This window comes from Cavia porcellus, unplaced genomic scaffold, assembly GCF_034190915.1.
Source record: "Cavia porcellus strain 051 isolate PalLab524CR breed Dunkin Hartley unplaced genomic scaffold, mCavPor4.1 scaffold_28, whole genome shotgun sequence".
Taxonomy (NCBI): domain Eukaryota; kingdom Metazoa; phylum Chordata; class Mammalia; order Rodentia; family Caviidae; genus Cavia; species Cavia porcellus.
Window position 1 is genome coordinate 50830839 of NW_026947511.1, and position 11331 is coordinate 50842169.

Sequence of the window (11331 nt, forward strand, 5' to 3'; positions counted from 1 at the left end):
GTGCGGTGTCCGCTATTGCCTGTTTCTCAGAATTGGGGGCCGAGGAGCCTTTCTTGTTGCTGCCTTTTCCCATATTCTCTGTTCCTTATATATGCAAGCTTACATAGGAGGCCCAGCTTCCCTCCCTGTCAGCCACAACCTGATCGAATTGCGCTGGCTAGGTGTTCCCGCCCACTGCAGCGCACCAGGGAGTTACGGACTAGGCAGCCTACGCGGGGGTCGCCCCTCTGGGCCACCGTCAGGCTCTGGGATCTGGGTTGGGCCAGCCTACCGAGTCCACCAGCAGCGTCATGCAGGCCAGGCACTTTTCACCAATCCCATCCGAGAGGGGCATGTGTGGCTGGAGTCGCCACCGCGCCCTGCTCCCACAGGACTGCCCGAGCCCAGAAAGTCCTCCGCTGGAGTCAAACTGTAGTAGAGTATCAGTTTCTCTCACTCACCTTACCACAAGTCAGTGTACGCCTCCCTGCCCGTCCTGTTATCGACTCCGTTCGCAGACTCCCGTTCTCAGAGCTTCCGCGCATCTCTCTCCTTGCCGAGCCGCTGTAGAGGCAGTCGCCGCGCGGCGGGAAACCCAAATCGCGGCTTCCAATGGCGCGGTGTCCAGCCTCCACACCGAGGCTTTTCTGTTCCTGTTTTAGCACCAGGACTGCATTCCAAGGTGGTTTCTCTCAGCCCAGTTCGTTCCTGAGTCAGCAGAGCATATCTCCACTGGCTTATGTCTCCTTAGTCCGCACCATTCCTGACTTCTGAACCAAGCCTTTCAGAGAGCCTCCGTAGTATCTGCTATCTGTCTGCCATGTTCTCCCGGAAGTGAATTTTATAGTTCTTTTATGATTAGCTCATTGATCATTAAGTACATAGTGATGAGAAACAGAAACAAGGTGGGCCTCTGTTCCCCTTTGCTTGAGGTCAGAGGTATTCCACAGTGGGTGGTTAGCCAACTCATAGCCCTTGGTCTGCCAATTCCAGGAACATTTGTCTCTCATAAAGGGAAAAATGGTTGACACAGCATCATTTGTCTCTTACAAGGGGAACAAAAGTTGACATAGCACACAGCTTACTAAGGTAGGGGGGATGATGCATTACAAAACAGCATAATGACGCGGTCAGTTAATTTATAACTATGTGGTTGGTGCTTGGTTACTAGGGTAATGAGCTCAGTACAGAATGACAATATTGCTAATAACTATCCTTTTAAGTAACCATTTTTGTTAATTATCTTTTAATCAATTATTTTTTCAGCATCTTAGTATAACAGTACTCTGTTGGGTAAAAGGTTGTTCATAGGAAACTCACACTGGGGAATGCAAAGATAAAGGGGCGCTTACCCCCAAAAGGTTCAGAAAAGGTACTGATGTGCATTTATAAAGAAACAGTGATAAAGCCACTGTGGTCAAATGATCCATCGGTGAACCTGAAATCCCGGGGTGCCCTGGAACTCGTTTTAGTATTCTTGCCCCTCTGATGTGAATTTTAAATTATCTCCAAAACAAGTTTTCAAAAAGAATGAGGCCTTGCTGATGAACTCCATTTCCTGTCAGGGGAGGCACACGTGCCCCAGGCTGTAGCCGCTGAATATGCCCATGGCTGTACCAGACACTCCCGGAGGGCTCCCCAATCTCAGGCCTATTAGGGGACTCAGGGTGGCTGACCAGGAAGCTGTCAGGAAGGCAGGGTGAAGCCAGGCATGGCGTACAGCAATGCCAGCACCTCTGGGAGGTCGTGGCAGGAGAATCGAAAGTTTGAGCCCAGCTTGAATAACTTGAGCAGGTGAACTTTTCAAGACAACAAATTTCTTTTTGCAATTTCATTTATTCCAGTTTTATATTCCACTGAGATTCCTGCACTACCTGTCAGGATCCTCACAAGAGATGGAGACAGAAATGGATGGTGCAAAACTACCCAAATTTAGTGTTCATTGCAGATAATCCAGATTGCAAAATTTAAAATTGTGGACTTGTAGAATTTAGAATGGACTGCATTTTTTTAAGATAGGGTCTCACTGCATATCCCAGATGGCCCCTCACATCATGATGTAGCACAGGCTGGGCTTGAGCACCCAGTCCTGCTCCCCCTGCCGAGATTCCAGGCCTGTGCCCACTCCCAGCGTGGCCTGGGTTCCTGCCCAGTGAATAATGTCAGTAACGCATTCTCCGTGGGAAGCAAAGATCGCTCCAGACCCAGACAGCATCTTACTCATCTCTCAGAAGGAGCAAAGGAAATCTAACGAGGGCCAAAGTGGGGCCTCTGTCTAGGTGAGCAGTTTCAAACAGGGACAAGTTGCAGGTCTTCTGGGAGGTGTCTGCCCTGAACTGACCAATTAAGCTTTCTCTCCTGGGCAGATCAATGGGGCTATGCCTCACTGCTCCCACACTCCTGTCAAGGCCCTGGCCCCCATGGCATGGGGGCAGCCACCTCAGGATCCCTACCTATTCGAAGGAGGAACCATGTCCCAGACAGGGCCGGGCTGCACCAGGGGCCAAGCTGGGCCTGCCCTCCTGTCACCTGCCCTCCAGCCACAAGGCCCTACCTTCCCACTCCCCTAGGGGCTGTCAGGGACAGAAGGCCCCTCCCTCACCCCCCAGGGTTCCTCTGCTCCCTCCTCCCCATCACTAGGGTGTGCAGGACATTGTGTGACTCAGGAAACAGCTCAGACTTGAGGCTGTAGCAGGCCAAGGAAGAGGAGGAAGGGGCAGTGGGAGCCGAGGAGGTGGCCCTGCAGTGCCATCCTGAAGAGGGAGAGGGGACCTGGGCGTGGGGTGGGGGCTCTGGAATGCAGCCCCCTTCCCTCCTGCTGCTGCTGATGCTGCTGCCCTGTTTTCCACTGGCCATGACCAGAGGTGAGATGGGGTGACAGAGGGAGGGCCACCCCCCAGGAGGAGTCCAGGGGTGGGGGACAGGCCTATTCCAGCCTTTGAGGATACACAGATTAAAAGAGTGTCTTTCTCCAATGGGAACAGCCCAGGGGGAGCCAACTTCCACAGGAGCTGCTCAGATCAAGCCAAGGGCCTGGCGCCAGGGGTGGTGATGGCAAGAGGGACCCACCACTAGGGAACCCTGTGGGCCCTGGAGCTGAGAGCAGAGGGTTCTTGCAGTCGGATTGGGTCAGAATCCTATGGCTCATCCAAGGTTGCACAGCTAATTAGCGGCAGAGCCAAGATCCAAGTCCGGGGGCCTCCCCAAGTTTCAGCTGCCACACTGTGTCACCTTACCCAGCTTAGCAGCCCCCCAGGGGTGGCTCATGCCACTCACAGAGGAGCACAGAAAATAGAGAAAAGTGTTCAGTTCTCTGAGAAACACACATCAGGGGCCAGTGAGAAACTGGAGGCCACCAAGGTGCGGAGGCCCATCTGGCCCAGGGCAGAATAAGACCCTGGAGCCCAGGATGATTCCAGAGCAGTGGGGAAGACAGGGGAGCATCAGGGCTTTTAAATGCACTTCCCACCACCACACATCAGGTTCTGCCTGGCTCGGAGGGTATAGTAAGCACAGGTGAGCCTGCAGGAAGACACCTACAGACACCTGTGGTCTCGGGACCTCAGGCCAAGTGGCTGCCCTGTAAGCCCCACACTCTGCACAGCAGGAAGGCACCCAGGGCACCTCTGAGCCACCACCAACCCTGCCTGCTCCCCGCGCTTTCGACCTGCAGGTGGCAGAGCCTTCTTCCCAGGGCACAGTCTAGGGGCAGGGGCACTGGGTCTCTGGAGCAGCAGGCAGAGTTGCCCAGCCAGAACCCAGGCTCAACCCCACCATTCACCCTGTCCCATCCTCAGGGTTAGAAGGGCAGTTCTGTGACCTAAAGACCGACCAGTGCACCTTGGATCCTTGCCTTAACCACGCCAACTGCCAGGACAAGCTCATGTCTTCCTGTGCCTCTGCCAGGCGGTGGGTGCCAGGCCCACCCCATCCCCCATCAGCTGCCGAGTCCAGGCCTCTGGGGGCTCCCTCTGGCCTGCCGAGGACACGAGGAGACCCCCATCCCTAGTCCTCTGCTCCTCATACTCCTACACCCCAAGACTTTACTTGTTACCCTCCGGCCAAGTTCCCCCATCTCCCTCCTTTCCAGCTATCCTGGCAGGCTGGGGTTCAGGGTACCCCAAGCTGGTCCTGGTGCTACCTTAGACACAGGCAAAGCTGGCCACAAATCCTCCTCACTCCAGCTAAGTCAGAAATCCTTCTGTGAAGATTATTTACTCTGGAACAAGCAATTGGCTTTCCCAGCATCCTTCACACTTTGGAAATTACATCTCACATCATTGAATCCCTTCACTGGTGACAGGAGACAGATTTATCCCTGGGCTAAGGATGGAAGACAGGGACTTACAGATGTCTGGCAAGGACTCTACCTCTGAGCCACCCCCCGCCCAAGTTACATTACTGTCCTCTGGGCTGAAGGGGAGCCCACAGATCAACAGCAGGCAGGTGGCTGTGACTCATGTCCTCGGCGTCACACTCCAGCTGCTCCAGGCACCCAGGCCCCTGAGTCTCCTCTGGGAAGCTCCACAAGTACACGTCTCCTGGGCAGATTCCAGGCCTGTGTGACCATGGCCTTCTCTCCCACCGCTCAGGATACACGGGCACCTGGTGCAAGGAGGACGTGGACGAGTGCATGAGCTCTCCCTGCCACAATGGCGGGCACTTCCAGGACCAGCCCGGAGCCTTCCTCTGCAAGTGCCCCCCACCCCGGTACGGCAGGGCACAGATGCTGGAGGGCAGTGGAGGAAGGGTCAGACGTCTGAACCTTCCCTGATCTCCTCTGGGGCCTCAGGCTTTGAAGGGCCACGCTGTGAGATGGAAGTGGACGAGTGTCTGAGTGGCCCGTGTCCCAGCGGAGCCAGCTGCCTCGATCTCCCAGGGACCCTCTCCTGCCTCTGCCCTGCCGGATTCACAGGTCAACAGGGGAGGCTTCAGAGGAACGACAGGAGACAGGGGTCTCCGTTAGTCCAGGGTGGGGCATAGGTCAAAGGTGAGTGTTCTATGATTGAGGAAGCACCCCTAAAGTAATGGGGTGCATAAAGGGCACAAGTACACAGCCATAGGTCGCCATGGGCCCAGTGTCACTGCGGCAGGATCTCTGGGAAGGACCAGCGCCACAGACTAAGGTTCAGAAGGCGGCAGGAACAGGTGGTGGTGGGGCTGCAGCTCAGGGGACAGAGAGGACTTTGTCAGAGTCAGTGCCAGACGGTGGATGGTGTGCTTAAATAGAGGTGAACCACGTGCAAGGGGGAGGGAAGTGCACTGCATTGTAGGAACCCTGTGCCCCTGAGTCACACAGGCCCCCAAGTGACAGGAAGTCAGGGTCCTAAGGAAGATCAAGACCTACAGGAGGACAAGCGGGCGGGGCACCAGCAACCCATTCCTAGGAGGGGCCTCGGCCCTCAAGGACATGAAAAGCCCGGGTTCTCCCACTCACCTCTCCACCCCAGGCCCACTCTGCGAGGTGCCCCTATGCGCCCCCAACCTGTGCCAGCCCGAGCAGCAATGCCAAGAACCAGACCATGGGGTCCACTGCCTCTGCCCCGATGGAAGCCCCGGCTGCGCCCCTGCAGGGGACAACTGCACCTGCCACCACGGATGCTGCCACAGGTAACACCGCCCACACTTCCCTCAGGGTCCTTTGCTAGGACAAGGGAAGTGGGAGTGGGGTGCAGGCCTGCAGGGAAGAGAAGGAGCTGGAGAGCTGAATTTCTTTCACAATGGGGGACGGGAGAGTGGAGGAAAGGACGGGGCCACTGCCCCATTAGCTGGACAGAAAGCCCCGGGAGTCCGTGCGGGTGGCGGGGGGGAGGGGGCACTGATTCAGGCCCTGGGGACAGAGCACAGAGCAGAAGATTCAGTGACACAGGAACTGTTGTCTGGGAGTAGAGGGTGGTCAATAAGCGGGTTAGGAAGGAAGATGAGTGTAGAGAGAGTGAGGTCACTGGGGAAGAGACCAGAGCCTCGGGACCAACTGCGAAGGCGCCCAGGGGTCTGCCCTGGGGCAGGGAAAGGGGACACCGGAAGAGGAAAACCCTGTTGCTCTCTGCCAGGTCCGCATGTGTGTGTGACGTGGGGTGGACTGGGCCAGAGTGTGAGGCAGAGCTGGGGGGCTGCGTCTCAGCCCCCTGTGCCCATGGGGGGACCTGCCACCCTCGGCCCCCTGGCTACAACTGCACCTGCCCAGCAGGCTACACAGGTGAGCCCACCTGAGCCGTCCTGTCCGACCGATCACCCCCTAACCCAGGGCAGGGTGGGCTCAGTCACCGCCCAGGAGAACCAGGCACGGGCTCCTGGACACAGGGGAGAATACGAGGGGCAAGGGGTGAGGATGAGGAAAGGAGGAAGGGGAGGGGGAGAGAGGAAGGGAAGGGGTGGGGAGGGGAAGGGAGGGAAACCCCTTTCCTGCTCCACCTGTCTCCCCAGGGCCCACCTGCTGTGTAGAGGTGACAGCCTGCCACTCTGAGCCCTGTTTCAATGGTGGCTCCTGCAGCCCCCAACTGGGGGGCTACTGCTGCACCTGCCCCCCAAAGCCAAACAGGGCCCCAGTGACAAACATCTGCTGACCACTATGTGTCTGGTGAGTGAGTGACCACCAGGACTGACAGAGCCACGTGAAGCAGGGCCGTGGTCATGAGAACAAGCATTGAATGGTTGTGAGCCATGTTCCAGTGTGGTGATGGACCGTGTGTGTCTTGGCTGCAGTGTGAATAAGGTCACAGGCCAGGTCACAGGGACCAGGAGCCCGACCCCTCACAGCCCCCTCTCTCCAGCCCCGTGCCTCCACGGTGGCACCTGCGTAGACAGGCCCAGCACCTTCTCCTGCCTCTGTGCCGCTGGCTTCCAGGTCCCACGCTGTGAGGGAAAGGCCAGTCCGAGCTGCCCAGACAGGTGAGTAGGAGCAGAGACCTGCAGGGAGACCCCACACACTCCCTGAGCCTCAGCAGCCTCCTTGCCCGCCCCTACCTGCTGCCCCAGCCTCCACCCCATGGCGCCCTCTCTGCTGCTGCAGTCCCTGTAGGAACAGGGCCACCTGCCAAGACAGCCCTCAAGGTCCCTGCAGCCCCTGCCCGCCCTAGCTACACAGGAGGCAGCTGCCAGGTAAGGGGCCACCAGCCAGGGGTGGCATGGGGAGACAGCATTGGTAAGGGGAACCCCAGGACCCGCAGGGCCACAGGGAAGCTTGAGCGGCTGGGCCCATGAAGGGAGGGAGGTTGGGAGGTCTAGTGCTGGGCATCGAGGGAGGTCTGTGGAGTCTGAAGAAGGAAGGACTGAGCAGATGTCCAGTTCAGGGACTGCGCTAGACTCCAGGAAGGGTCATCAGGGCCACACATTCATCCCTACATGGGGATTGTGAGGGCTGAGATGGCAGTAGCCAGTCCAGGCTGGGATCTGACGCCCCGACCCTCCTTCTCTTCAGATGCTGGTGGACCCCTGTGCCCAGGAGCCCTGCCCAAAACCTCCCCCTGCCTGCAGAATGGGGCCTCCTTCCAGTGCCTGTGCCTCCAGGGCTGGACTGGGCCTCTCTGTGCGGTCCCTTTATCTGCCTGCCAGAAGTCTACACTGAGTCAAGGTACCAGCCCAGGGGCCAGAAGGGAAACAGATAAAAGACACAGCCTCCTCCTGTACCTCTTCCCACTCCAGGCTAAACAGTCACACGGGAGCCAAAACAGACCAAAGGGACATGTCAGCCCACACCCTTAATCCCAGTAATGGGGAGGGTTGAGGCAGGAGGATCACTGTGAGTCTGAAGCCAGCCTGGGTTACACAGTAAACTCAGACCAACCTGAACTGCATAGGGAGACTGTCTCAAAAAAGAAAAACAATAAAAACAGAACAAGACCAGCTACCGTTACTGATCCTACAGGTCAATACCCAGGAAACACTAACACACCCCACGTTAGATACAAATCAAGCCACCAGCCCACCAGCACAGGCGACCCCAGCTAACCCAGTGTCATGGTTTATGTCTGTGTCCCCAGTCCTCATGAGTTTGCATTGTGTATTTGTGGTTAGTTCATTGTATAGTGCTTGGATTGATGGTGTTAGTGCTACACCCACTTAGGGGTGGAGCCAGGATGTGATGTAATGGCAGGAAGAAGCGGTGTCTGGCTCTTTGCTGGTTCCTGCTTGCTGTTGGCGGCTGCCATGAACTGCAGCCCAGCCATGCCCGCCTGTCTTGGAGCCAACTGAGTGTGGACTGAAACCTCCAAAAACTGTAAGAAATAAACCTTTCCTTTCCCAACTTGGGCTTCAGGTATTTTGTCTCAGCGACAAGTAAAAAGTAACTAATACACCCAGGGACACACCTCACATGGCAGTGACTCTGCCCTGTCATGGTGGAACTCAGCCAGCATGCACCAAGGATAACCCAGCCATGCTCAGCCCACGTCACCCAGCTTGCCCTGCTAAGGTGCAGCAGCCCCCTGTGAAGATGCCCTCGTTACTTGAACAAGGCTTGTTGAGAGGAGAGCTCAGGGGAGACCCCGTGGGCATAGGGGCTGGCGATGGGAATCATGGGGAGATGCAAGGTCTGTTGAGGGGTACACAAGCCTCAGGGGATGGCTGAAGCCACTCAGCCTCCCCAGAAGTTTGCCTGGAGTTCTTGCTCACCAAAGGCCCACACTTCAAACCAAGAAAACCACGCACAGCACTCTGATGGCCTTGGGCAAACATACCTGCCCATCCTGTGGCAGAATGGGAGGGACATGACGTGCTCCTGCTCACTTGTGGGGGTCAGGAGGTACACGTGGCTGGGGGAGCCTCTCTGCTCAACGTCCAGAGCCCCTGAACCCTGCGGTCCTCTCAGCCCCAGCTCTCCATCTGTTTCTCTCCAGGTGTAGAGGTCTCCGCCTTGTGCCAGAATGGAGACTTCTGCATGGACAGCAGTGCCTCCCACTTCTGCCACTGCCCGCCGGGCTTCCAGGGCAGCTCTTGCCAGCACCGTGCAAACCCCTGTGAGTCTGGGCCTTGCCACAACACGGCCACCAGTGTGGCCCAGCCTGGCGGATAGCACTGCCAGGTGAGGGTCCCAGAGGGGAAGGCGACAAGGGCAGGCCAGAGATGGGAAGCAGGCGGGACACCACCGAGGGACGACCCAATTTGCCCCATTCGCCCACTTCCTGTCCTTCCTTCCAATGGCTCAGCCCTCGCCCACTGCCAGTGGACTCCGCTGGAAACGGCTGCTGAGGGCTCACTTCCTGCCTAAGGCCCTCATCTCCTTTCCCAGCAAAGTCCAGGGCCCTGTGTGACCCAGCCCTGCCTGCCTCTTGGGCCTCACCTGTCCCCTCCCCACTGTCCCACTCCTGCTCTGCCCAGGAATCCACACTCATTCCTGCCTGCAAGGCCTCTGCCCCACTTGGCCTTCCCAGCCCTCACCCACTGCCCCGGGCCTGGCCTCTCTCTGAGGGGCGAGGGCCACTGCTTGGTGGTCAGGGTCACTGAGCCTGGAGAGCCAAGGCCAAGATTCAAGTCCCTGCAGCCTGGTTCCCATGCTCAGTGCTTTTGGTGGAAGGTGCACGGCAGATCCTGAACCACCCTCTCCACAACACTGTAACTCCATGTCTCACACTGGTCACAAACCTTCTCTCTCTCTCTCACACACGCACACTCACAGGCACACACACACACACACAGAAGCGGGATCCTGGTCAGGCACCAGGCTCCGTGCTTGGCTCCCTTTGTGGAGCTTCCTCCTCCAGAGGCTTTCAAAGCACCTCTGGCTGGTTCCACCTGCTCCAGGGGGATTCACAGACTGCCCTGCACCTTTACTCTGGAGCCTCCTCTGCCCCATCCCTGCACTCCCCACCGGCCACAGCCCAGCCTGGGCCCTTCGCTCTCTAGGCAGCCATGGAACCAGACTCACTCTGAACCCCAAGTCTGTGTGACCCAGGCATGTCAGGGCCCCTTCCTGGGCTCTTCCTTATCTGTGATGTGAGGCTAGAGTAAGACAATCCACACTGAGCTCTGTTAAGAGCTTTTACTAATGAGGTTAGGCATGTAAGTCATGCCATAAATGCTGGTGCTGCCTCTCTCTCTCTCTCTCTCTCTCTCTCTCTCTCTCTCTCTTTCTGTCTCTCTCTCTTTTTCTCTGTCTCTTTATCTCTGTCTCTCTCTCTGCTTCTGTCTCTCTCAGTCTGTGTCTCTATCTCTGTCTCTCTCTGTCTCTGTCTTTCTGTCTCTGCCTCTTTCTGTCTCTGTCTCTGTCTCTCTGTCTTTGTCTGTCTCTGTCTTTCTCTCTGTCGGTCTCTCTGTCCCTGTCTGTCTCTCTCTGTCTCTGCCTTTGTCTCTGTCTGTCTATCTCTGTCTCTCTGTCTGTCTCTCTGTCTCTCTCTCATTGACTGTGAACTTTGCAGAAGCAGCATTGAGCTCTGAGCTCTGATCTTCTTGTGTTTGTGCTGCCTGAAATAGAGCCTGGCACAACCTGAGCACCTGGTAGACGCTTGTACACTAGTGAGTGGAGTGTGACAGAGCCTCCAGGCTCTGCTGGGAAGAGAAGAGGTGCCAAACTGGCACCGTGCTTGGTGGTGCTGTGTCACCGTGACCACCCTGGACTGGCAGGGCAGAGTCTCATGAGGTTCTGAGGCCAAAGGACCAGGCAGGAGGGGTGGTGTTCAGCTTGAGGGCAGGGCAGGGCAGGGCAAAAGCAGGGTCACCCCTGTCTCCATGTGACCCTCCCTGCTGCAGTGCACCTGGGCTACGGTTGAGAGAACTGCTCAGAGGAACTCCACGCCTGTCAGTCCCAGCCCTGTCACAACTATGGAACCTGTACCACTGACCGGCGCAGCCCCACAATGAGACAGAGGACGCTCTTGTGGGTAACAGGTAACTGCCACTTTATTGTCGCGGGCTCTGGCTTATATATTCAGCTGTGACCAATCACAGGCTGCCATGAGGACTGCCACAAGGAAGCAGGGCTGGAATGGGACGCAGGCTCTGGCTAATATACCCAGCTGTGGCCAATCAGGGGTTGCCACAGAGTCAGCACGGGGCGAATACGGAGTGAGCACGGGGTGCGCATGGGGTGGCTAGTTTGAAGAAGGACGTAGCGCATTGTGGAAGCTGATGTGGTCTTATCGTCCCAGGCGGGGTGTGTTGAGCGCCTGTGCCCGACATCTCCCCCTTTCTTTATAACTGACGCAGGGTCTCCAGGGGTTGGCGCCCCTCGTGAGGCGTCATGCTGTGCAGTCATGACGGTACCTCACTACCCATTGGTGCTCTTTTGGAGGGGGCAGGAAATCTGTTTTATGAGACCAACCCGCATGCTCGCCGACATGGGGACTGGGGCACCTCCTGGCCAAGAACAGCACCCCCTGCGATGCTTTGCTCCACACCTGCGTCACAGCATGGCGA

General features: G+C 57.2%; 1 pseudogene; it reads left to right on the forward strand.

Annotated features, from left to right (window-relative positions):
* Positions 1–2833: 2833 nt before the first annotated feature.
* On the forward strand, positions 2834–9007 carry LOC101787020 (neurogenic locus notch homolog protein 4-like; annotated as a pseudogene).
* The last annotated feature ends 2324 nt before the right edge of the window (positions 9008–11331 follow it).